At 36.5% G+C, this 26,804-nt stretch overlaps 1 long non-coding RNA gene across 1 annotated transcript in view; it reads left to right on the forward strand.

Moving 5' to 3' along the window:
* The first annotated feature begins 1,690 nt into the window (after positions 1-1,690).
* LOC148131219 (uncharacterized) overlaps positions 1,691-26,804 on the forward strand; it is a 31,647-nt gene continuing 6,533 nt past the window's right edge. The window contains exon 1 of the long non-coding RNA XR_015748331.1: positions 1,691-1,887. This is a non-coding gene — a long non-coding RNA (uncharacterized LOC148131219). The remainder of the gene's footprint in view (positions 1,888-26,804) is intronic.

The following is a 26,804-nucleotide window of genomic DNA, read 5'->3' on the forward strand; positions in this document are numbered from 1 at the left end:
GGAAGGCTGAGTCAACCTTGAGCCTGGTGGGATTTGAACTGCCAAATTGCAGGCAGCTGGTAAGCAGCAGAAGTAGCCTGTAGTACTGCACTCTAACCACTGTGCCACCAAGGCTCATAGGATAGGTTAGAGTTGGTCAGCCCCCAAATAAAATAAATATCAAACTAGATTGTTCTTTATCTGACTAGTCTATTCCTACAAGGTGAAAAACACAGGGTGGTTTATTTAAAAAGAAATTAACATTGGTCAAAGAATGAATTGTTTTCAAAATAGTCAATCTCCAGTTATGCATTTACGAAAACATGGTTTCCCATCATCCCCAGATGCTATTCATTTATAAATAAGGCTGTTTATCTTCAAACCCAAATAAAACAAATTTGTATATGCAAAATAAAGGGTTCAGATAACTGTTGTTTATGCAAATAGTTTGTTGTCTATAAACACAATTTGTACACTGTGTTTCCAGGATCCTTTTTTTCTTCTTCCTTTTCCTGAAGAATGCGGGATGGTGTTGGTGAGAAATATTACATAATTCCGAAAAGAATGGGTAAATGATTGGAAGTAGAATGTTAGATAACATAATGTGTTTTTTTCCCCTGTTCAGTCATGTCCAATTCCTGGAGATTGCCAGGACAAATCCCTGAAGTTTTTTTGGCAAGGTTTTTCAGACATGGTTTGCCATTACATCCTTCCTAGGACTGAGAGAAAGTGACTGGCCCAAGATCATCCAGTTGGCTTTGTGCACAAGGTCTGACTAGAAGTTAATCTCCCAGTTTCTAGCCTGATGTCTTAACCACTACATTAACCTGACTCTCTGATGTTAATTTTATGCTTATATAAAAATATAATAATTATGAGAATAATTCCTAAAATATACTTGATTTATTCTGAACTATATATCCCTAGGTCAGGAGCTTCTTTCAGGTCCAAACAAGATTTCGTTGTAATTGCATGTAACAAAACTGCAATTATAATATGTCTAAAGGTCAAATTGTCTTCATAGGTGTTCTTGAGTATCAGCAACCATATTAAGCTTTGATTTTTTTCCTGCTTGAATTGCCATTATACTATTAGGTTGTTGTTTTTTTAATTGTTTCTCAGAAAAAAATCCTTGGGATTACTTTGATTTTTTTATATGTTCCATGTATCAAAAACACCTCAGTAACTTCCATCTGGAAAAATGGCTTTCCAATCTTGGAAAATACATTAAAGTATTTAAACTAGCCAAATATATTTTGGCCAAACCTTATGCCATTGTATTATTTTTATTTGTCTAGAGCAATACAAGAAGATAACAATAAAATCACAGCACAATATAAAATGATAAATTTTATAAATATTAATTAATCCCATTCCTGCCATAATTGAAACTGGCATTGGGATTAGGATCCTAATCTTTTTTTAAAAAAATTGTCCTTCCAACTTCATTAAAATCTTGAAAAAGAAGTATCTAAAGGGCCTTTTTAAAGCACAGATGAGCTCCCAAACAGAATTAAAGGGAAAGTTGATTTGGAAAGCAGGAGCTAGATTGAAGAATAATGTGAGATTGCTATTCTGAGATTCCTGACTGAGCTGATCACACAGGAATGCGAATTACAATCAAACTATTCAAATAACAGAATGTTCCTGAATGCGTGACCCAGAAAAATCAGCGTCAGCAGTTTGAATTGGTAGCATTCCCAAAGATCCTGCCGGTACAAAGGCTGGTGGAAGGAAGAAATAGGACTAAATTGGGAAAGGTCCAGGACAATGTGGACCATGCTATCCTGGACCTGAATCGAAGTATAGCAAACAATAGTCCAAATGAGACTCCGAGCAAGGCATAAATTGCCTGCTTGGCTATATGAGTAGGAAGAAATGGCAGAATTATCCAGATATCCAGAAAATGTAAGTTGCAAGCTCTTGTGTTTTTATTGATGAAAGGCTTTATAGAAAATCTTTCTACAATTATACCTTACCTATTCATCACCACCACCACCATCATCATTCTAGCCATTGATTATCCACTGCAGGATGAAGGCCTCTTCTGTATGTTTCCAACCAATGCGGTCCTGAGCTTTCTTTTGTCAATTGGGCCTGCAATACTTGCTGATGTCATCCATTTATCTTGTTTAAGGTCTCTATTGTGGACACTTTTTTATCAATTTGGATCCTTTCGGTGACTACCTTGGTCCACCTGCCATCAGTTCTTTTTCCTATATGGCCAGCCCATTTCCATTTCTATTCTTTTACTCTCTTGATGATATCTTATACTAGGAGTCCCCAAACTTGGCAACTTTAAGACTTGTGGACTTCAACTCTTAGAATTAGCTGGCTGGAGCATTCTGGGAGTTGAAGTCCACAAGTCTTAAAGTTGCCAAGTTTGGAGACCTCTGTTGTATACTTTCATTTGCTCTCTAACATCTTACCTATTAAAATTTCCAAATCTTTTACTACCAGCAATGCTGGCAACACAAAAAATAACAGAAATGGGACAAAAACAAGAATGATCAGGATGAATAAGCTCGCTCTTGGCTAAATTAATTTCAAGGCAGTGGGAACTGAAAATCTCAGTATGACTGTTGGAGAAAACCATGGCATGGTAGGAATTGTCTATTTCACCTGAACTAAATTTCAGATTAGACTTAAATTAATAGTTTTAATTTTGCAATACAGTTTTCAGAAAATGAATGGCAGAATCTTAAAAACCCATTTCATTTCAAAACATAGATATGCTACTGCTTGTCTGTAATTTGCACAGCTTATATATATTTTAATATGTTTCAAAACTTTGAAGAAGCCATCTGCTGATCATATTTAATTCAGAAACATGTTACTCTGTGTTAACTCATACCATGCTGCTAAAATAACTTCAGTGAAAGAGGAGTGAGGAATGAGGAGCATATGCAGAATAGTGGGTGATGTTCGCTGATATTTATTTATTTAGGTATTATATGACTGATCATCATAAGGAACAAAATCAAAAAAACAATGGGCAAAAATCTAGCACCTCAGCCATCCTTCTCAGATACATCTAACAGAACCACATCTAGGTTCCTATGTCAGCCAATTCCATGCTAAGGGAAAGAGCCAACTCTTTGTGTCCTTCTGCAAGGCTAAGAGAGTATGGGCAGACCAGAGAAAGTTTTTTTTTTTTTTTTTTAAGACCAGATGTGCTATGGAAAAGGCATATTTTCTAGGTTCTACGAGATGGCAAAATTTAAGGAAAGGGACCTGGAGCAGGTGGAACAGGTAGATACTTTCAGGAATAAGCAGTCCCACAAATAACCTGGCCCCTCACCATGTAGGGCTTTAAAGCCGATAGCTGGCATCTTGAACCGAATCCAGAAAAATAGCAAACAGTTCAGCTCAAGAAACAAGTGAGAACATATTTAAATATATTTCATTTAAAATGCATCATAGTTTCAGGCAATGTGCGAGCATAGGCTGTACCTAAAACAGATAAAACTTCAAAAATGCTACTTGCTTATTAAAAGCATAGGCATACTTTTACATTATTCTCCTATTATGAGTGTAATCCAGGGGATGCATGAAAGCAGGTGGGATCCAATCAGAATGAAGAAAATTGATTATATTTTAGGTATTTATTGATGATGCTCCTAAAACTGTATTTTTTTCTGTATAAATATGCAACTTAATTTTATGCATTTAATTCTAGTGCTCCAATAATCTTGCCAAGGGATTCTGCATAAATTTAAGGGAATTCTTAACTAAGGGAAATAATAATAACATAATATATATGTAATATATAATATAATATAGTAATTATAAGGATGTAGAACTTTTCAACATGGAATAGAATCTCATAGTTCACAAGTTTGCACATAATAAAGTTCATCAATCGACAAACAACTAATAATTAACTAGAAATGGCATAATAATTGAAACCAAGCTAGATCACCAACTAACCTAACACTACAGCCTGAAGAATGAGATCATAGTTTTGTTCATGAACATACATTGACTTCAGAATGTCAGATGAAAAGCATAAGATGAACAGGCGCAGCAATAAACCTATTTGTCAAAAGACAACAGGCCTGAGTTTGTATATAGGCAAATATGTACATCGGATAACTTATTTCTGAAAAAGGCTCAAACTTTCTAAAGATTGCCCTTCCTAATCTGAAGAATTATTCTGATACCAGAAGAATCCTGGTCCTATTTGCCATAATACTGAGCTATACTCCTCTCATTCACTGGTGTCATTTAAAGTGTAAAGGACATAAAAAGATACTTATGAAGGAGTTAATCAGAGTGGATGCAAAATAATATTGCACCTTTAAGCCCCCCCTCCCCCCGCGTAGAACTAGACGCTATGAGTCATGGGATCCAGCTGAATGCTGTCATATGGGCGTAAAACATATGAATAGTGTCACAACAATTTAAAACAAAAGTGCAAGTGGGATTTGGGAGGGTTAAAGAAGGAAGATGGTAAAAGAATTGAATAGGGCTTTTTTTTTTCCCCTTGACCTCAGTAGGTACAGTGTATTCAATACAGTTTGGATAAATCCCAACATACATTTGGAGAGATTAATGTTTATTAAGTTTACCATATGTTTGCAGCCTAGGTTGCTATATACTTAGGGTGTCTTAAAATGAGTAAAAGACATATATCTATCTGAAGCTGTCTGTACCTCTTAGAATGACAGAACCACAGGAAACACCTCTTCTTATAATCTTCCCAGAGACAGGAAATAATCTTATACTAAAACCACCCTTGACATCTGCTTCCCTCTTTCCTTTCCTTTCCTTTTGCCTCTCTTTTAAAAAGCTTCCATTCAGTGAATGTAAATTCCAAACTTCCCTGGTCATTTTTGTTCAGTACTCTCCTAATGCATCTTGATGTTCATCCTCTATCACAGACTAAACTTCTTGGCCATATGAGCAGAATGCTGCTCTCCAGTTTTTCAGTTTTCCTTCCTCACAAACAATCCTTTATCTTCAGTTGAATATGCTTGTTTATAAAATCTTCAGAGTCTCCAGATTAAGATTATTAAGCATTCTAGTCAAGTACACATCTTTGAAACAGATCTACAGAGCACGTCAGTATGAAGTGAGACTGGAACCCTAACAGGCAGTGAAAAATAGAAGCAGTTTAAGATTAAAGATTATTACAAGAACATTTTATTTGTTTTTTTCCTACCACCACAGCAAAAATTGAAGCAAAACAAGATGTTATTAACTAGCAAAAGGATAAGATAGGCCTGAAGCGATATAGTTTTCCAATTTAGCATTAACTTGGGAAAAAATAATAAGTAGAAAAAGGCAACTAGTCACTTAAACAAAAGGTGGCATGAACAGCTTGATGTATGCTGTGGAGAGTTAGAATAAGAGTGACACATGATTGGTGATTTTAAAACAAAAATTAAGAAAATATTTCAATAATACCAGCAACCAGATTGTGTTTTTTAAAATAATGTCAAGTCAGATGTCAGAAATGTTTACAAGAAAAGGAATTAAAAGAGGCAAATGTAGTTGACAAAAGTTGACTTCATGTTTTATTTTTTTATTTTGTAGTGGACATCTGAAACAAGCTACAGGTTGGCCTTGTTTTGTGTAGGCTGATGCTCGACCAAATGCCATATCAGGGTTTAGCAGAAAGATTACCAGGCCAAGTGAGATAGTTGTCTTAGATGGAAATTTCAAGTGGGTGGCAACAGTGTGTCAAATAAGAAGACTATGGATCACACAAACTACCTTCCTTTCACACCTAATTATCCTGCTGCCTTCAAGTAAGATGGAATATATTGTTTTTATCATGAGAGTAAAAGAAAAATTAACTACCAGTTTCCCAAAGATAGTGAAATAATAGTTTGACAAAAAATGGCTGCCATATCATTTTCTTCCCTCAGTCATTAAAGCACAAATCTTGATTAGTTTTGAATGTAGAAAGCAAAAGACTATTTGCCCCTAAAATACTTGATCATAGTTCCTGAAAGATGTTGTCCTTTCTAATGCTAAAATAGATATAGTAGAATCTGATATCAATCATTTATTTTGTTCCAACCATTAATAATCATTTTAGTGATTATTTTTCTGCACCCTTTCAATATATTTGAAACTCTCAGTGAATGAAATGGATCCAAACTGTGTCACATAATTTCAAACAGAAAAACATTGCCAAATGGAGGGTTTTTCATTTCAGTGTAAGAAGAATTAGAATGGGCAATTGCATTATGGACAGCAAAAGATAAAATTAACTAAAGAAGCAAAAGTACTCCAGTGTCTGTGAAAAATGTTATGCTTCTTTAACACTGTTTTAAAATCACATAAAAGAGTGTCTCTAGTCTTCGTATTAAGAATTAAAAAACACTGCTTATCGGTACAGTCTTAACACTCAATTTACCAAGATATAGAATCCAGAAGCAACCATATACTGGTACCCAGATATTTAGTGTTTCAAATCCAAATAGTATATGCAAGATAGCATTGCAGAGAATAAGGTAAGATGCATAGAAAAATTAATATATCTGGGAAAGTTGTGCAAAAATTCATTATACATTATATCAACCTTCTGACCCTTCAGGAATCCCTGCTACATTAACCCCAAAAGATGGCCACTCACCCTTTATTTAAACACTATACCAGTATGATTATACACTAAGGTGCATGGAATGCTATTACCTTCCCACCAAAGTGGTACCCATTTATCTACTTACATTTGCATGCTCACCACATTGCACAGTGCTTGGGTCTTGAACAGCTCAGCATCTTTAACCACTGAGCATAACACCCCCTTTTCACTGAAATCTAATTCTATGTAATTTATAGCCCCTTTTCATTATATGTCTTCCAGAACAATTCTGAACAATTCTGCTGCATCTTTGCCAAAATAACTTTCAGGCACAATACAACTACTTTGTCCTTCTGCTTAGATGTTCTATGCTTTAGATTTTTTTCTCCCTTTTCATCTTCATTGCCTTTTTCTTGATGGGCTCTGGTTTCTCAATATGCTTCCAAAAAGGAATGGACCCAAACTAGACCCAATCTTCTATTCAATGCATATTCTATTCAATAGCTTCAGATTTTCTCGGAAATAAGCTGCACAATTATTGGGATTGCTTTGGTTCTTCCATTCATTTCAGTGTGCTTATAAAAGGGGACTCCCTGGCAAATTATGTTCATAGTCATTAGGCTTGGATAGCAGAAATCATTGAATTGTATCCAGGAATGATTCATAATGAAGGAACACTGCTGGCTAATGGATCATTTACTAGATTTCAAATATTTATAAAAGCCAGCCAGTGAGGCCAAAACATATACACTAGCACAGCAATCACATTGATTCTTTTGCATATTTCCAGTTCTCCAATCAGAAAAAACATAGCTGAGAACATTCCTGTAGTTCCTCTTCAGCATTTTTGTTAACTAGGCAAAACATATTTCTGACCATATTACATGTTTTAGTTGGAGAGCCAATGCAGAGCCAAATAGAGTTAGCCATGAAAGTTCAAGCAAGGGCAATATGGTACATCAATTGTAATAATATTTTTTAATCCAGATTTGGAATGTCACCACCATTTTCCCCCTCAGACCAGACTCTCATGGAATATATAATTTTTTAATCTTGAGAATTAGCACATAAAGCCATCCTTGAACCAATACATTTACTTAGGCTGCAGAGCTTCTGTAGCAAATCTGGCTGGAAAGGAAACATAGGGAAGAACATAACATTGCCTGTTTTTCTTCAAGAGTTGTAACCCCGTGACCTAAAGCTATCTGAAATAAAAGAAATCAAATTGGCTTTTATAATTGGAATAGGAGGAGCAAATATGTTTTGTTGCCACATCAGGGCATTTAAAAACCGTTGGCACATAACGTTAGCATAAATATCATGACTCTGAAAAGTGTCTCCTCTGTCAAGCAACCATACTTGCACTTTCCAAACTCTATCCTGATCTGTTCCTAATGAATTGTCTCATACTCTTAAAGGTACTATTTCAGGCAGAAGAAATACTCTAGCTTTATGGCCCTGTGCAGTTGTTTAGTTTGTTGGGCCTGCTAATTAATTGTGTCTATGCAAATAATATCAAATTTGTCTCACTCCCAAAATATTAATATTAATATACTATCATATCTTTGAGTGAGCATTTCACTACACCTGCTCCACTATACCTGCTTCTATGGACATTTATGTCGTTTGGAAGAGGCTTATGCTGATGCATTGTACGTATATAGAAGTCTCTTCTGCCTATTGCAGTTCTGGAAATTTTGTAGCATAAGTTTTTGAGACCCTGAGTTATTTTTGTAATTCAAAACACCTTTATCAAGTTGCATCAAAAACACTTTTAAGATCCACAGCATATTATGCAAATGCTGCCTTCACATACTTGAGTCCCATCATGTGATGTGAGTCTATAACCTATGACTTTTGCAATATGATTTCATGCATGTATTGCTATATGCACCCACCCAATTTGGTGGACACCTATATACAGTGGTGGGCTGCTGCTGGTTGGACTGGCATGCCCTTACCAGTAGTTCTGAACACGGGCTGGGCCCGCCCACCTGCCCTGGTGCTATCCCGTACTATATATCTTGCTCTCTCACCCCGCCCATGCAGCCCAACTGCTTTCCACACCTCGCCCAATCTACTCACTGCAGCTGCCGTGCGCAGGAAATCCCGGTGGTTTTACAGCCATGCGCAAGCGGGGCGTGTGCATGCGTGCTCATATTTTTGGTTCTGCACTAGGCGAACCGGTTGTTACAGTACGTGCAGCCCACCTCTGCCTATATGTAATCTGTAGTAAATAGCAATGGTGTGGAGGAATAAAGGGTGCCTAGAGTTTGGAGCTCATTTTATTTCTGTGTTGTTTATCATTGTTTTCATTCGCTAACATAATATATAACCTGTACTTTACTTGAACTTTAAACTCTTGAAACTACATACTGTTTCTAAGTTGCACATTTTGTGTCTAGCTACATTTGTCTATCTATCTATCTATCTATCTATCTATCTATCTATCTATCTATCTATCTATCTATTTATCTATCTATCTATCTATCTATCTATCTATCTATCTATCTATCGTAAACAAAACAGTTGCCATGATGAAGAATAAATGAATAATTTCTGGCAGCTTACGCAGCAGGTTTACCATAACAGAAAACTATTGGGTAATTGGTATGTTAGCTGAATTGCTTCTTATTTAACAAACCTGGATTCCAGGCGCTATAACTTTTCTCGACAAATGAAGGTGAGTATATATGTCTTTTCTCTACATGTCTATATGTAACTTTTCTCTATATGTCACTATATGTTTCTATACATGTTTATATGTAACTTTTGTTCTGTGACTGAAGGTTTAATTGACTCGAAGTCATTAATGGTTAAAATCCAAGGAAGATCCTATAACTCTGTTCTGATACTATAAAAATACATTTACAAGCAATTTGAACTCTTCTCACACTATATTTCCCCTAACAAAATATCCAACATATCAAGAGTCTGGATAACAGGATTGGAGAATTTTGCAGAGTTATCTTGAATCATTAAGACTTGCAAAAAAAAGGGCATAACATTTTTTAAAAAATTAAAAAGTGATCAAAATATTAGATGATCTTGTCCTTGCTCTTATCATTTCTGGATAAAGACCAGGGGTGGGATTCTACCAGTTCGCACCTATTCGCTAGAACCAGTTGTTAACATTCTAAACAGTTTGGAGAACCGGTTGTTAGAAGAAATTACTGGCCTAATCCTATAAGGAAGGCAGGAAGGAAACATTCTGGTGTGCTTACAGAAACTGCCTCTCCATTAACCCTTATTACATTCTTGGCAGGACTAGACTTCCTGTCTCAGGAACTTCTCTGGAGTTTTTTTTCCCCTCCTTTGCTGGTTCTTTGCTTGTGTGGAGTGACCATTCAAAGTTACAATGGCACTGAAAAAAGTGACTTATGACCATTTTTCCTACTTATGACTGTTGTAGCATCCCCACAGTCATGAGAGGCCAGGCAAGGAGATGCGTGCCTCAATGTGAGTGATATTGAGTTGGCTATGCCCAGCCAATGACATGACCACCAAGCCATGTCCACCTAGTCACATGACCACCAAGCCACACCTACCACCTAAGCCACACCCACAGAACCGGTTATTAAACATTTGAATCCCACCCCTGATAAAGGCATATAATTACCTGATTAGAACTACAGCCAAATCTTGGATTTTCTAGCATTCATTTTCCTCTTAGGCAATTTAGTCAATGGACAGCTGATTGCAGCAGGTCTCTTCACTGCTGATAAATCCAATGTACCTTCACTGTTCTTCACTGTTAACTACAGTCCCAATTTAGAGAGGCAAGGGGCTATTCATTATTGTCTTGAAACAGGTGCTTTGCTCCTGGGTAGATAACAGCTAGGAATTAGAGGATTATACGGTTTTAATTATTTGTCTTCTCTAGTAGCTGATATGTAATGAATTGTTAATTTTCGTCCAAAAAAAATCTTTAAAAATCCACGCATTTGATTTTTATTTGATTATTAATGTTTCTTACTTTTAATGAAGGGGTCAGATATTTGTGGGGGGGGACGACCTACTAAGACCAACATACTAGCACTATTATTCCAAACAAATAATATATCCTTTGAAAGTCAGCTTTGGCTGTAACAAGCAGTTCCTATTTGCATCTCTGATTCCTAGAATCTGAAAGCATAAGAATTTTCAGGTACACTGTATCCGAATTGCCAACACTCCAACTATCTGGCAGTGCTGATTTTAACCATCATAAAAAGCAGCTGCAGGAACCCAAGGTCACAGTTCATTATGAAGGGAAACATAAATGCCTGTGTTCAGCCTGAATAGAGTATTTATTTGAACATAGTTAAGGGGCATAGGGCCTGCTCCCTAACTCCCTTACATAGCTCTGAGTGGGGTCCTATTCATGTTCTTTTGAATTAAAGTTTTTTTTTCAAATAGGGGCCCCATTTCCACAGAGACTTTTATTCACATTAAGGCAAATGTAAAGAGAGACCCCTTCCTTCAGTTTTGTTACTCATCAGTGAAGCTAGAGCCAGAAATGGTGGAGCAGATATACATGGTTTCATGTCTTTAAATTCCTGTTCAGGCTGAATATTTAAAGAACTCAAAGGATGTCCATATTTCTCCTAATGTTCCTTTCACAGAAATATTTCTTTCCTTTTTATTTACACTCCTAAGGCGTGTGGTCTAGTTTTCCTGTGATTACCAGCTTCCTGATTTTAGGCTATTTCCCATTTTCTTACCTCAGAGGAACATTTCAGTTCTGTGAAATGTAGCAGAGGTTGTCATTAAGGGAAAAAAGAGAATATAAAACTACATGTTCCCCTTCATTGAAGAATGCCCTGGATAAATATTATGTCCCCACTAATCAGTCTGCTTGAGTTTCTGAACTTCTGTTCAGGCCTGATGATTAGTTCCAAAAAAAAAAAAAAAAAGCCCATGGAGAAGATTTAAGTATTTCCAGACTTAATTGTTCTTTAATGCTTAGCATGTAAGCATTTTCCTGATGTTGTCTGTCTAAAAGCTTTGGAGAAAATGGGAAAGGTCTGAAAAGATGAAAAGAAAACTAGTAGTCTGTAGCTTGCTTAAAATAAATTTGGATAGGGTCAGAGAAAAGACAAGTAATCCCCCCCCAACCCCACTGGGTTCTGTTTGAATTTCTGTGTGAGCATCATATGCAATCTACAGGTGTAAGGTAGCAATTCATGAAGTGAGCTTGGAAAAGCTGCATAGGAATTAAATATTTCTTTTCTAACTACTCTGAAATCTGCTCTTATATAATAGATCTTTGTAAATAATGGAAACCCCATTCTCTCCCCATTCTGCTGCAGAGGCTAAGGGAAAAAAAGCAGATAATTAAGTTTTAGTGGATCAAATAAATATTTAAAATTAGATTTTTAAAATAATCTTACAGATCAAGATTTATTCTTTTTATGACTAATGAAAGTATTCCCTCAGTTTTAACCATTCATTCGCAAGGCCTGGTAACTAATTTCTGATTGAACAGATTTTTGCAAACAAAATAAGCTATTTGACCTTTAGCATTATGCAAAGCTGACTTTATTTAAATATTGACACCTACATAAATAACTTAAATCCAAGAGTTCTGGGTGGGTTTTTTTCTCCTTTTAAAGAGAAAGATTGATTTCTCCATTTTTACATTACTAAACTTGGCAGAAACTCAAATCTGAAGGAAAATGATGTCATCTGGTTGGCCTTTTCCCATTGTGGATAGTAAATCTTGAATCTGCAGAGAGTTTTTATTTGCTTGTTCATTTTCTACTGTAGCGAGGGGTTATAACATGAGTGCCTGGAATCATTAAAAGGCATCTGGAAGAGAGGTATATATTGTTTCAGGGCAAGTACTTCAGAGTGAAGATTGGAAAGTTTCATCCTTAAAGTTACACCATCTATTTCCCTCACTTTGCTTCTCTTGCCAGTCCTATTCCTATGTCTTGGAAATATTTTCAAACAACTTTATGTCTATGGAGATTCTTAGTCATCCAGGGTTGTCCCAAAGGTGCTTTTTCAAGAGGCAACTGGTCTTTCTGGTTTTTCTTTGAAGACATTTCACTTCTCATCCAAGAAGCTTCTTCAGCTTTGACTGGATGGTGGGGAATGGAAGGATTTATACTCCTTGCAGATAGCTGGTGATTTGCATTCTTTTAGTGAGTCGTTAAAGTCACCTGGATCTGTATCATCAGATATAGCAGCTTTTTTTTTTTTTTTTTACTTCTGAGATGTGATATTTATCGTTTTGGCTTTGGGGACTGATGCATAAACTCAAGGTCCTGATAAATGCCTCATGAGAAGTCAACAAATATATTGCATAATGAGATACCAATTTCCTATCCCACAAGATGAGGGTCTTAGCATGTGAGGACTCCTTAAGTTGCTCTATTTGGATGCTTTCCTAAATGTCAAAGCTTTATTTTGTGCTAGCCAAATCGTATTTACATTGCTAATGTTGACAGGGTCTGGTCAACTGCTTTTCTTGCATAATGTTTCAATTACGCTGTTACTTCTCTGAGTACTCATTTATTGTCAAGGCCCTGCATTTTATACAAACCTTTTTTATTATAAATTCTCAGTTATCTTTGGAAATGTGGATATAAACATTTACTAATTCCTATTAAATGAATAAATACTGAGCTTGCAATTTGTGGGAATCACTTACTGATCCACAGTATTCTGGTTTGTTCATAGAATTGCATTGTCATTTCTCTGCCTTTTAAAATTCCTCATGGAATTTTATTTGGAACAGCTCGCCTCTTGCGATGATATCTTTAACACCCTTAAACAACAACATCTATCTATCCCAGGTCCTTGGGGGAGGATTCATTAGGTAAATAAAAAATGCCAATCCAGTATAAACATCTGGCTGACTGTGCAACAAACCATAAAAGACACCATATTTTAATAATTCTTAGGTCCTTGGTTAGGAATTGAATTATTAAGTTTTCTCCAGTCTTAGGTTGTGAATCTAACAGATTATCCATACAACATTTAAAAAAACAAAAAACCTTGAGCTCTGTTTTTCAATCTGCTTTATCTGTAGCTATGTTTCTGTTTCTGCTATGCTGGCTGGAGAATTCTGGGAGTTGAAGTCCACAAGTCTTAAAGTTGCCAAGTTTGGAGACCCCTGTTTTAAGGGGTAAATCCTTTTTAGGTTCAACTTTTACTAACTGAAACATTAATCTCTTGGATAAACAGCATGTTAGCTTTCCATGAGATCAATATTCATGCATCCAATTTTTTCCCCTCTGCCACAACAAAGGGCAAAGGAAAGTCTGTGTCTGATGATTGCATGGGAAGGGATAGTCCGATAGCCAAACTGCTGGTCCAATTAAAGGTTAGCATCACTGACTCTGAGTATGCCATCCCAAGGCTCTTCTTGCTGTTCTGTGGATTATCCATCAGGATGTTTTATGTCAGGATAAGAGGGGGGGAAATACTTTCAAACGAAAATACTTGCAGATGACATCAGACTGCTTCAGTAACAGACCTAGGTGAGATGGAGATGAAGTTATAAGACTGTGACTGTGACCTCCAAATGTGCTTAGCAAAGCACGTTTGTGTTTCTGCAAGCAAATTGAGGGTGAGGCCACCATGATTTCCCCCCCCCCCAAACCAGAAGCATAAGAGCGGAACTAGGACTTCACGTCCACAGCTGTATAAATAGTAATTATTAATGCAATGTTTTGTAAGTTTCATTCTGGATTTCTCACAAGGATTCCAAGGAAATGTAAATGAGTCTATCCCTTTTTAAACTTTCTAACTCTATCAGGTACCTGGGTAGGGATATGGTTGATTAAAGGTCAACTGATGTGTATTGTGAACTGGAGGAATTTTCAGTTCTAAATGCTAAGTTCTAAGATCCTCATCCTCAATTTTAATTGCTACCCCATTTTAAGTGAGGTCTGAATCAACACTTCGATTGCTACCCCATATTAACCCAATTGCTTTGACAGTATTATTAAGTATTTCCCTTCTTTCAGAGTTAATATAGAAAACAAAACAGATGCAGGAATTGGATATGTCTAGTTTAATGTATGTCACTAGGGGTGAGAGCAGTGTTCCAAAATCTAAAGGGCTGCCACAAAGAAGAGGGAGTCAAGCTATTCTCCAAAACACCTGAAGGCAGAACAAGAAATAATGGATGGAAACTAATCAAGGAGAAAAACAACCTTAGAACTAAGGAGAGATTTCCTGACAGTTAAAACAATAAATCAGAGGAATTATTTGCTTTCCAGAAGTTGTGGATGCTCTAACTACTTGTCCAAAAAGAGAGTGGATAACTGTTTGTTTGAAATGGTATATAGGATTTTCTGCCTGAGCAGGCTGTTGGACTAGAACACCCCCAAGTTCCCTTCCAACTCTGTTATTCTGTTGACATATATAAGCATTTGTTTTTCTGTATATAAGTGTTGGATGAGGAGTGGAGAGGCCCAGGTTCAAATCCATCCTCCACCATGGAAGCTCACTCACTGGCTTAACCAGGATTGTTGCTGTGGGAAAATCTAAGTGGATAAAGTACTGCATATGCTACTTAAGATCTTGAAGAAAAATCCAAGTGTAAATTTACCAAATAAATAAATGTTGAGGTTCTTCTTTAGAAAGATAGGCTGTTACAGCAAATAGCCCATCTGGTCCTCAGGATGTGTCTCCAAAAACTAAACTTTTGCACTTCACATTTGGGTTCATGGATATGTACTACTGTGTTTAAATATAGGGTTAGGGTTAGGGTTAGGGTCACTTGAAACTAAAATCATGATTGTGAAACAGCAAGAGATAGTAGAGGAAAAAACAGCAGTGCAACAAGATTGCCGGTCTTCTGGAAGCAATAGATTTCTCAGAGAAATCAAAACAAAATACTGTGTTTTTTATGGCTGATTCATAAAATATTTCATACCTCCTTTTCTTTTTATGCATATGCTCACTGCACTAAAATAAAATGTGCCCACGTAGTTTTTTTCATGGGAAAAGTCATACATAAGTACAAGCTGCAATGCTTTAATATGCTTAAATAATGGTTAAATCAGGGTTTCATGTTGCTTATGTCAGGGCAGCAGGTGTTCTTCAGACAACTGGCATGAAGTATGAGATTGCTTCAATCATTATGAATTTCTGACCCTAATGAGACATCAAGGGTCAAAAGCTGTGTGAAAAGTGCACGTATCTGTGCTTGATGATGCTGTACAAGAGTCATTTGTGCTCTCAGCAAACAGAACTTAGCTTCTTTTCAGTAAATATTTCTCTTGAGAAAAGAATGAGACAAGAGTTTGACAGTCTTGTGAGAGATGTACCAAGAACTCCTGACAGAGTTTACAAAGGTAGTGCCAATGGAAATTGCACAGCAGCTAGTAGCGGTGTTTGATATGTAAACATTGGAAGAGTACACAAATCCCACCTCGGTGTGTTTGAAAATACTTTGAGTGCCATGTCACCACGACAAACATTCTGTCTGCAAATGATGAACTGTGTCAGTGAGGGCAGTGCAGTTACTAGAAAAATTTTAACTGGATGAGATTTCTAGGATGGGGAAGGCCAGGCTGCTGACTCTATGTAGATATTTTGGGTTTCAATTCTCATTCACCCAAGTCAGCAAGACAATAACAAAATAAGTAATGGGAGTTTTAGTTACAATGACTAAAAATATCCCAAGATGCTTGTAGGAGTTCGAATAAAATATACCCACAGGGGACATAATCAGTTATAAAGTACCAATTTACCAAACTCTTCCAATCTTTCCCTACCTTTATTTTTTTCAGGTCAGGTAGTCATACTTTCATGCAAAGCTATGAAGAGAAGCTTGGAAAGGAATCTAAACTGTGAGAGCTGAAAAATTTGTGAACAACATATAGGGCTCAGAATGTAATTTGAGATACATGACCCAGTTGGGCATATCTGTTGTGATTCTCAGATTACTTGTCAATTATCTTGTGGAAAAAAAGCTGTACATTTCTAATTTACTCTCCAGATACTATTCTACTGTGGTTAACCTTCAGGTCTATGGAGATTGTCAGTCATGCAGCTCATAGTTGTCCCCAAAGTGCTTTTTCAAGAAACAACTGGACTTTCTTGTTTTTCTTTGACAATGTTTCGCTTCTCATCCAAGAGAGCTGAAGAAGCTTCTTGGATGAGAAGCGAAATATCTTCAAGGAAAAAGTCCAGTTGCGTCTTGAAAAAGGATCTTTAGGTTACCCTTCAAGCTTATGGTACCCACTGGGGTTCAGAGGCATTTATAGAAATCAAAATGATGTTGGAGGCTGGTTCTTTCTTTGTAGCATTATACCTTCATAGCTCTTTTACATCAAACATTTTTTTCATGTAAGAAGTTGGGATAGGAAATCTTGATAAAGTGTCAGTAAAGGTATCTCTAAGTACATTAGCATCTGAGAGACATCATACTGAAAATCCAGCTTCTCTGCTATGGAATGAATGTGGATTGGGGTCATATGAAATTGTCTGGAATGGAACTGGACCATTTGTTCACCTCTTAGCAGCATCTCCTCCATTTTTGTCAGTGGTTGCTAAATCTAGAGAATCCTGGGATTAGAGTTAAGCTCTTTTTGATGTGAAACAAGATATTTCCATCATCTCTGCCTTTTTTCCCATTTAACTTCTTTTTTTGTATAAGAAGTTTGTAATTTTGAATCCAGTCCTCTAAGCAGTTTCAGTGACTTTTACTCAGACAACAAATAGTTACTTTATTCTTTGGCATTTTTAGCCTTAAAATGACCATACTCTCATTGTCTGCAGCATGCAAAAGAGGAACGATTCATTGTAAAAATCTGTACTGCCAACAAATACCTTTCAAAAAATTGCACCTGCTCAGCCAAAAAGAGTGTGCAATATACATCAAATGTGTAACTCATTATCAGGTGGTGTTTCAGGGTATGAATTTGTAAATGTTCCCAAGGAAATTCATACAAAATATCTCATGTCAACCACATAAATCAGGAAGGAAGTACTTCATTGTTCATTTTTCCCCCTACATGATGGATGCTACATTGTTTAAAGAGAGCATGGTGAGCGTGTCTACTCTGACAATATACTTTTTTTTTATTAATTCTATACAATTTCAGCACTATAGACTCCTACTTGTCATTAGCCTGGAATACAGCTTTATAATAAAATGGAAACATACTCTTTGTCCTTGCAATCACTACTCGGAATTATCTCTTTTCATAAAAAACTGGCTTAACCTAATTTTGACTGTGTATTCTTATATATTCCCCCTTAATTATTGCTTTCCAGTCTTTTCTTCTCCTCTATTGTTGTTTACTTAATCAAAATCAAAACTGGCAATGTTAAGTTTCTTACATTGTTTTTAAATAAAAAATGCAGCATGAAACCCTTGAGATCTCGAAATAAAGTTTCTCATTTTACATTAGGCACACATTTCTTAATTAATTTTTATTATTATTACTCTGTAAATAAAAAAAAACCCTCTTTCCTTCTGGAACAGGCTGTCATTGGACAAAACTCCACGCAAAATAATATAGTACAGGTTTGTTCAAAAAGAAAAAGGGAAAGGAAAGAAAACATCTATTCTCATAACTTCATCTTTCTTTCTAGTTTGTTGCTGCTTAAAAGCAACACTAAGAAACAGAAAAAGGAATACTGTTTCATGAAATATTTTTTTCCTCCTTGACAGCTTTTGAAATCACTGCATTCCCTGCTAGAAAAAGCATTTGCAAGTACATTCACATGTAATATGCTTACATGTATGCTAATCAGAGGTGGTATTCAGCAGGTTCTGACCAGTTCTGGAGAAGCGACAGCGGAAATTTTGAGTAGTTTGGAAAACCAGCAAATACCACCTCTGACTTGCTCTGCCCCCACCTATTCTGTTTCCTAAGTCCCAGCTGATTGGATAGATCTTCTTTTGTTTCCCTGCACAGGAGAACAGAGCTGGAAAGCAGGTTAGTGGGGTGGGAAGGGAATAGGATTTTGCAGTAACCTTCCCTGCTGCGCCCACCAAGCAATGCCACGCCCACCAAGCCACACCCACAGAACCGGTAGTAAAAAATTTGAATCCCACCACTGATACAAATATATATGTACACACAAAGGCCTAATCTGATCGGCCCAAAAAGTTACCATCCCTTTGTATGCCTCATGCTTTATTCCAGGCTTTCTCCATGTGGTTGAGAAATTAACAAACTGGGGGCCATTTAGGAATTTCTTAAGTGTACACGCTATTGGCAATTAATTCCTGCATTTTCCACACACCGATTTTCCTTGCTAATATATCTTATGGCTCAAAATGTTTTTTCTCATGGAAAAGAAACATTGCGCTCTCTTACTTTAATCCATTGTGTCAGTAAATAATTAGATGCGGACAAATACAGTGAATAAAATCTTCCATAGCTGAGTCTGACTGAAGCACAAGACTTGTACATCTTGGGAACATTCAGTCCTTTCCAGAATGCAGACGTTTGGAGCTATTAAAGACCAGATTTTCTCTGATTTATATTGGCACAGCACTGTTGGCTGAAAATAACAAAAGATATGGTATCTGACCTTAAGAAAATCAATAGAGAGTTTGCTGTACATAAAGCCATGAAAATTAAATGCTTGGCAGACACATAAATAGCAGAATAAGAGTAAAATGCAGTTCTTGGAAAAACTCTTGACAATTTGCTAGAGTTTGTTTTTGGCTGAGGAAGGATACTACAAAGGCATTCTGTACAATACAAATACTTTTATATGCTTGATTAAGATTTTGGCATGCTTGTTCAACTAACACTTCAATTTTTCAGCATGATTTTAAGTATCTTATCATCTCTATTTTTAATTCAAAATAATTCAAGCTGGATTTCTTTTTCATTTTAACATTTTTTAAAGCTTAGTTTTACTCCTTGTTAACAGCATACTAAAGCAGAAAGAGCTATTATAACTTTCCTTCTTTGTCTGTTTCATTAAAATTTTACAGGTCATTACAAAATGCCATTACTGCTGGACTTTTATATTTTAAGCAGTCTCTTGCATGTGTTGAGGATGGAACTGGAAATATCACCAAACAAATAATGTATGGAAGAGCCTATAGTTTTCATTTTCATACTCTATAGAGTGTCTAATTACAATCATATGTTAATATGCATTCAAATGAAATTTAAAAAATAAAATAAAAGCCAGCTTGAGAAAAGATCGAGTTATAATGGAGAAATGACAGACTTTATTCTGTACTGAAACTATTGACAGGGACAATACCAATTCTGCTTTCTCTCCTCCCAAAATTGTAATGTGAAAATTTATGAAAATATGGAAAGTTTGGAATACATAAATATCTTTTTATGCATGTGATGTAATTATTAATTAGGATACATTGTGCCTCAGTGAATGACAAAACCAACACTTGTAATTCTGACCATGTGTTCAATATGGCTTTTATATTCTTCATTTTCCATTGACACAATTGGCACTGTAGTACTCCTTGAAATGTGCCATTGTTGGTAATTTTCATACTCAATTAAAAAAATTAATAGAAATATTGTGTTTACAAAGAGAAATAGTGTGATTTTTCTTTCTCAATGATCTAACTTAGAGCATATGCAAGATATACAATGGTACCTTGGTACTCAACTGCTTTGAAAACTCATTGAATTTAGTACTCATCACATTTTGACATGAAAATTTTGATTTTTGTTTGATACTCAATGCATAAGCTAGACTTGTCAGTATCAGCTGCCTCATTATGGGAAAGAATTGTTTGGTTGTATACAATATTAAGGCACTGATTAACATACCACAAAGCATGATAAACACAGCATGGTTTTTAAGGGAGATGGAATGTTTGAGAAGTATCACACATCAACAAATGTGTAAAAAGGGGTGAGTCAGAAATCAATAGTTTTTTCTTTTTTATAGCAGTTTATACTATTGCTTCCTTTTTTCTTTTTTCTCTACTTTTTAGGTATTTTAATTTTTATTAAATTTGTTTTGTTTATCTCTTATTTCTTTTTATCAATATGTAAATGCACACACATATAAATATATTTACCTATTAAGTAATAATACAATGGAAATCTTAATATTAAGCAATTAGACTGAAATTATTGCTACATAGCTAGTGCTTTAATGTGAATTGCAGCAGTTTTTTTAATGTCATATTTAACTTTGGGTGAAACATCAAATAAGGTTACGTCTGTAATATTTATATTCTAAACTGCAATTAGTACTGATTGAATATTTATTTTTCTTTTTTTATCATCAATAATTCAACCTTTCTAAATAAATTATATACTTCCACTTTACCTTCTGAAACCACTTTCACTTTAGGCAAGCAGTAATATCATCTGGACATTCCTTCCCATTGCCCAAAGACAACCAAAATCTGCCTATAATTTGTAAGATGTTACTCTGAAATTTTTATCATATTCTGTCTCAAAATAATAAAGTTAAAGAATGTCTAAATCATTGAGGGTTTTTTAAACATATACTGTAAGGCAGTGGTTCCCAAAGTGGATGGTACCTCCCCCTGGGGGGGATGCCTTGGGGGGCGCTAAGAGGCAAGGGGGGCAGCAGGGGGGCGCTAAGAGGCGGCAAGGAGGCGTTTGACACACTGGGTCCGCAGGCTCACCCCATTAAGCCCCTTGTACTGCTCCAGTGCAACAGTCAATGGCATCCGTGGATCACCTAGGGGGAGGCAGAGGAAGGAGGGCTTTAACCACATGCCCAATATTCAGGATCCCGCTCAGCCAAGCCCGCCCCTCTTTGTAGTTGCCGTGCCTGACAGCAAGTTCGCCAGTACAGGGCAGGATTGAGGAAGCCCAGGGCAGGCCAGCGGCAGCACGTTGGGAAAGTTTGCTCTACTTTCCCAACATGCCGCCGCTGCTGCATTCGAGGTGCCACCTCCACAGGCACATCGGGAAAAGTTTCCAACATGCCTGCGGGGGCAGTGCCTCGAACACAGCAGCAGGGGCACACTGGGAAAGTAGAGCAAACTTTCCCAACATGCCACCGCTGCCTGCCCTGGGCTTCCTCAAACCTACCTACCTGTCTCTCTCTCTCTCTATCCATCCATCCATCCATCCATGTTTGAGGCGCTGGCTCCACAGGCACATTGGGAGGGAGAGAGGGAGCAAGTGAGGGAGGGAGAGCGAGAGAAAAAGAGAGAGAGAGAGAGAGAGAGAGAGAGAGACCTGATGCATCAGATTGAAATGAGGCCTAGTTTAGACTGAGGCCGTTTTCCACATTGAAACATCTTTGGCTTCTATTAAAGGTTTTGTGGACGAAACATGGTCAAGAGACTATCAGGAAGCTCTCAGATTTTGTTGAGGATTTAAACAGGATCCATTGGACCAGACCTCCACCCTAAAAAATTACTTTTCCCCAATGTATTACAGTGCCAATTCTGAAGAAGGCAAAACCAAAATGTACTGGTAAATTACAAGGATAACACACACACACTCCCTTCTAACCCTGCTGGAGCAGGTGATTAGACTAGAATAGATATCTCATTATCTTTCTCCTCCCTCCCTCCTTCTTTATTTCTTTTTCTTTCTGTCCCTTCCTTCCATCTCTCCCTCTCTCTTTGTCCCTTTTCCTTTCTTCCTTTCCCTTTCTTTCCTTCTCTCTTTCTCTCTCTCTCTTTCTTTTCTCTCTCTCTCTCTTTTCCTCTCTCAGGGTCACCCTATTGACTTGGTGCACCACTCTGCTCAGACTTGCTTGGGCAGGTCCCTCTGGTGCAGCAGGTTCAATGGGTTGGACCTGCATGGCTGGCACCTAGAACGCAGCAGTGGTGGCATGTTTGAAAAGTAGAGCAAAGCCAGAGGTCAGTAATTTTTGCTGCAAAGAATCACAAAAGCTTCTGGGCTGTGCACAAGAAGGGACACACATGTCAATGCAATTCAGCAACATAAAATAAAGAAATGCAAATAAAACATATCAACAAGAATAAGCAAAGCATCTCTGATTAGATTCTATTCACTACTAGATTCTAATCAGAGACACTTTGCCGATTCTAGTCCAATGACTTGCTCCAGCAGGGTTAGGAGAGAGAGAGTGTGTGTGCATGGCTGTCAAAACTCCAAAAACAGGTCAAGTAGCTCTGGGGAGGCCAGTCATAAATTAGAAGACTTGCTAAACAACCAGCCATTAAGTGAAGACCACTTGTATTTGGTTTGCCAGTCACCTGGCCATGCCCACCCAATCACATGCTCACCAAACCACACCTACCCGGTCTTGTGACCACGAAGGCACACCCAGCCAGCAAGCCACACCAGCCAGTCACATGACCAGCAAGCCATGCCCATCCAGTCACATGACCAGCAAGCCACACCCTCAAATTAGGCCACGTTCACAGAAATTTAAATCCCACCCCTGGGTGGGGGGCACCGAGGATGAGTTTGTAGCACCAAGGAGGCAGTGGACTGAAAAAGTTTGGGAACCACTGTAAGGTTTTGTACTGATTTCTATGGAATTTGGACTATTTCATGTTATAAAAATCTAGCTGTGCTGAAAATTCCACATGCTATTGAAAATCAAAAGAGTTATAGTTATTTTACCTTTCTTCATGGCAGATGGCCAGACATTTTCCTAAATTTTGCTTTAAGTCCCAGTTGGGCCATAATTGTAAGAATAACCTGGTATAGGCTATTTCTATAAATCTGGACAAGGTCTCTGTATTAGACATCTTTTGCAGGTATCCTTGAATGCTGAACCTTATTTGTTACAGAACAGAGACAGAATAGAAAACAACAAAGAAAGGTTTTAATTTAGATTTTATAAACCAAATTTACAATAAATTCAGAAATGTTTTGGAATATGGTTTACATTTTTAAAAAGGAACCCTTTGAACTTTCTTCAAAAATCCCATTTGAAATGATGGAAACAAAGATACACAAATATGCTGTACTCTCATCCTTTTAAAGATGTTGGAAGCAACACGTTGACTGCTGCAAGAGGCAGAATATGTACTTATTTAATCTATTTAAATATCAATTTGTTCCCTGTTTCTGCTTCCTTAGAGTTCCAACTGCATTTTCCATTGAGCCCTCACAATTCTTTCCTGACCTTGTGTAGCCCTCAACTTGATACACAAGGGTGAATACAGTCCTTGACCTATGAAATGTTAATTCCTAGAGATAACTGGAAATGCCAAAGAACGAACAAGGCGCTTCTCTGCTCAAATAATGTAATCATGTACTTATAATCATTAAGATGTGCCAGATGTACATGAGTACAAGAGTTACAGTTAGTGACAGATCTGGAAAATTTGGCTTGCCTAAAAAAACAAAAAAGCTGAGCTAAGGAATGGATCAGCTGGATGGAAACCCACTAAGAAATACCAGGTCTATAAGCTAAAATGGTGGGGGGGAGGAGTATTCAAATTAAATCTACATTGTTGTGAAGAAAATTATATGGATGTGGTCATCAAAAGTTGACTTCCACACAGAAACTGTATAAATTAGGGCTGTCAAACTTACGGCCTGTGGCCCGGATGCGTCCCACACTGGCCATGCCCGGTTTAGTGAAAGGGAGGAAAAATCCCGATACATCACATGATGCCGCTGGGATGACATGAATTTGACACTCCTGGTATAGATATTTATATTTATTTATTTCCAGACCCTATACTGTAAGCATACAAGCTTTATCTGTACTTTATCACAAAGAATAAGATCATTCAGTATACTGTATTGAATTGTATATCTAACTAGATAATAAATAACTAAACTGTGTGTATTTATATTATACAAAGTCTCCCTATGATGGATATCAAATTTTGTCAAAACCTTTAGTAGATTGTTGTACTGCATTTCTGTGAGAATCCTTCTAGAAATTGTGGTAAGGTACATTTTCCAGTTCAGTAAAATGCTGTTTCATAAATTCTTTATGATTTACAAAGACTATAAATGAAAATTGTTGCTCAAAAATTGACACAAAAATATGACGTCAAATTAAAAGGTGTACAAAGCCATGCAATAGGCTTGGTGGTCTCTGAACTTGGTTGTTTTCTTGCAGATGTTTCATCACCAAACTAAGTAACATCATCAGTTTTAGTCATCAGCATCTAGCACTGATGACATTATCTAGTTAGGTGATTAAACGTATGCAAGAAAACAACCAAGGACCCCTCATTTCAACCCCGAGCTACAAATATTCTCCTTTATTGATAGGCATTTTAATTTAATGTAACTAAATCTTATTGATTACTTCAATGTTAGCATACTGAGCCAATGCACAGATAAATTTACTTTTCTGTGTAAAAGATATTTAATGTTTACTTCAATATCCAGTACAAATTGTGAAATACAACAGGTCCATGTGAAAACAATTGTACAGTGGGCATTGGCTGACCAAGTACCATGAGCCCATTATCTTTTTTCTTCTAATTGCTACTAAAACTGTTTAAACAGTGAATAGTACAGAGAAATGGCAAAGAACAGACTTCATATTGATTAATAATAGCCATAATTCTTCTGTTATCATGTACATTGGGCAGTCACCACTAAAAGCTCTCACTGCAACTTTCTATTTATTTAAATAACCAATATATATTTTTCAGAGATGAGAGCAGCCAGAGCTACATATACTCTGATATCATTTTGCCATTTCCATTTTCACTCTGTTTTCAATTGATAACTGAAATGAAGGATGGATTTCAACTGTGGCTCATTCAAAGGGAGATTCATGAACAAATTTGAGACTGGTTACATGTTTTTTAAGGCTTGTATACTCAAGTGCACATCCAGACAAAAGCATTGTTTGATAAGTTTCAGCTACATTCAGTCCACTTGCACCAGTCATTGTACCTACAGACAGCACATGCTTACTTGCTACAAGCCCCTTGTTTACAACTTGGTCTATGCTGCCAGTTATGCAGCCTGCTTTGGCGACAAATTTAAAATATTTATTGCAGCCATAAATCTTTAAGCATGGCACATTGTAGTTGAAACTATCCTGCCTAGAAAAAGGAGCCTCAAAAGCTTCTTTTTGGAAACAATCCAGGGAAACAAATTGCAAGTTCAGGGATGAGCCAACCTTTAGATTTCAATCTTTAGAAGATTTCCAAAAGAAGCATGGAGAACCAAGCATGTCTCCAAAACAGCAGAGACAACAACCACAGCAAAAACTGAAGTACCAGAAGTAGACCAATTCTTCAAAATCTCTCCAGATAAGGAGAGGACAGAAGATTAGCCACTTGTGCTCCAGAGGACATCCGTGACATAAATGGATTAGCCATCATGATTTCAACCACAGAAGTGCCTTTAAAAGGATATGCATTTCATTAACTTCACTTTCTAATCACTTTCAGAAAGTGCTTATTTAACCACCTTAAGGCTAACAACAAGTTTGAAAAAAAACTACTGGTTTGATCAAAAGAAAAGCCATTTGCTTGAACAAAGAAAAATTAACCATGAGTTTAAAAAATGATTTTAAAGATTTTGCCATTTATGCAAAAAGATAAATAAGTAAAGTACATCAGCAATATGGAAGCTGGGGAAAATAGTATTTTAAATTCTCATTTGGAAAAAATAGGTAGTATACACTATATCTGAAGAAAAATATAATGGTGAACATACCAATTTAATGTAAAGACTATATTTTCAAATTCTTATTTGCTTGGTAAATTCTATTTTGTGTATCTTAAACAATCATTTTCTGCAAAACTCTGCAGTCATTAACAAATATTTCCTTCTAAAGCATGGAAATGACTCAATTCTTCCCAAAGTTCCAAATAGCTTTATTATTTCTTTTGCAAGAAAATTTCATTTACAAAATTATGCTATTTCCTGTAAAGTGTTTTTGCAAGAGAACAAGAAAAATGGCAAAATATCAGGTCAGAGAATAACAGATAATTAAACTAAAAATCAATAATATATTTTAAAGAATAATGTCAGATAAATGATCCATTTAGTTTATACTTTTGGATATTTTTCTAAAATATTCACTTGCCAACCTACAACAATGACAGTGAGTGATAATGTAAGTAGACATTTTTTTTTATAAAAGCCATTTTGAATTTTGTGTAATTGCAATAGCAGATCAGAAAAGAGTTTTCTGGAAAACAAAATGGCACCCTCTGATTCTCTTCTTCTAAATGAAATTCATAGCAAACTGCAGATGCAATGAGAAAGAGAAATAAAGGACAATTTGAAGATGTGCGACACATCTGGAAAAGATCTTCCTCAATCTGATGAAGTCCTAAAATAGGCATAGAGCACAAGCAAAATAATGTAGGATACTGGTGCGTGTTGTGCATTTAAGTGTCTAAATTTCAAAGAAAAATTATCTCTGTCACAAACACAGTTCATCATTACATGCGTCACAAGGAATTGAAGTTGGAATGTATAGATCTTCCTTTAGACATTCATTT

Source organism: Notechis scutatus, chromosome 3 (genome assembly GCF_049901735.1).
Source record: "Notechis scutatus isolate UNSWTSFEM ecotype Mainland chromosome 3, rNotScu1.2, whole genome shotgun sequence".
NCBI classification, from domain to species: Eukaryota; Metazoa; Chordata; class Lepidosauria; order Squamata; family Elapidae; genus Notechis; species Notechis scutatus.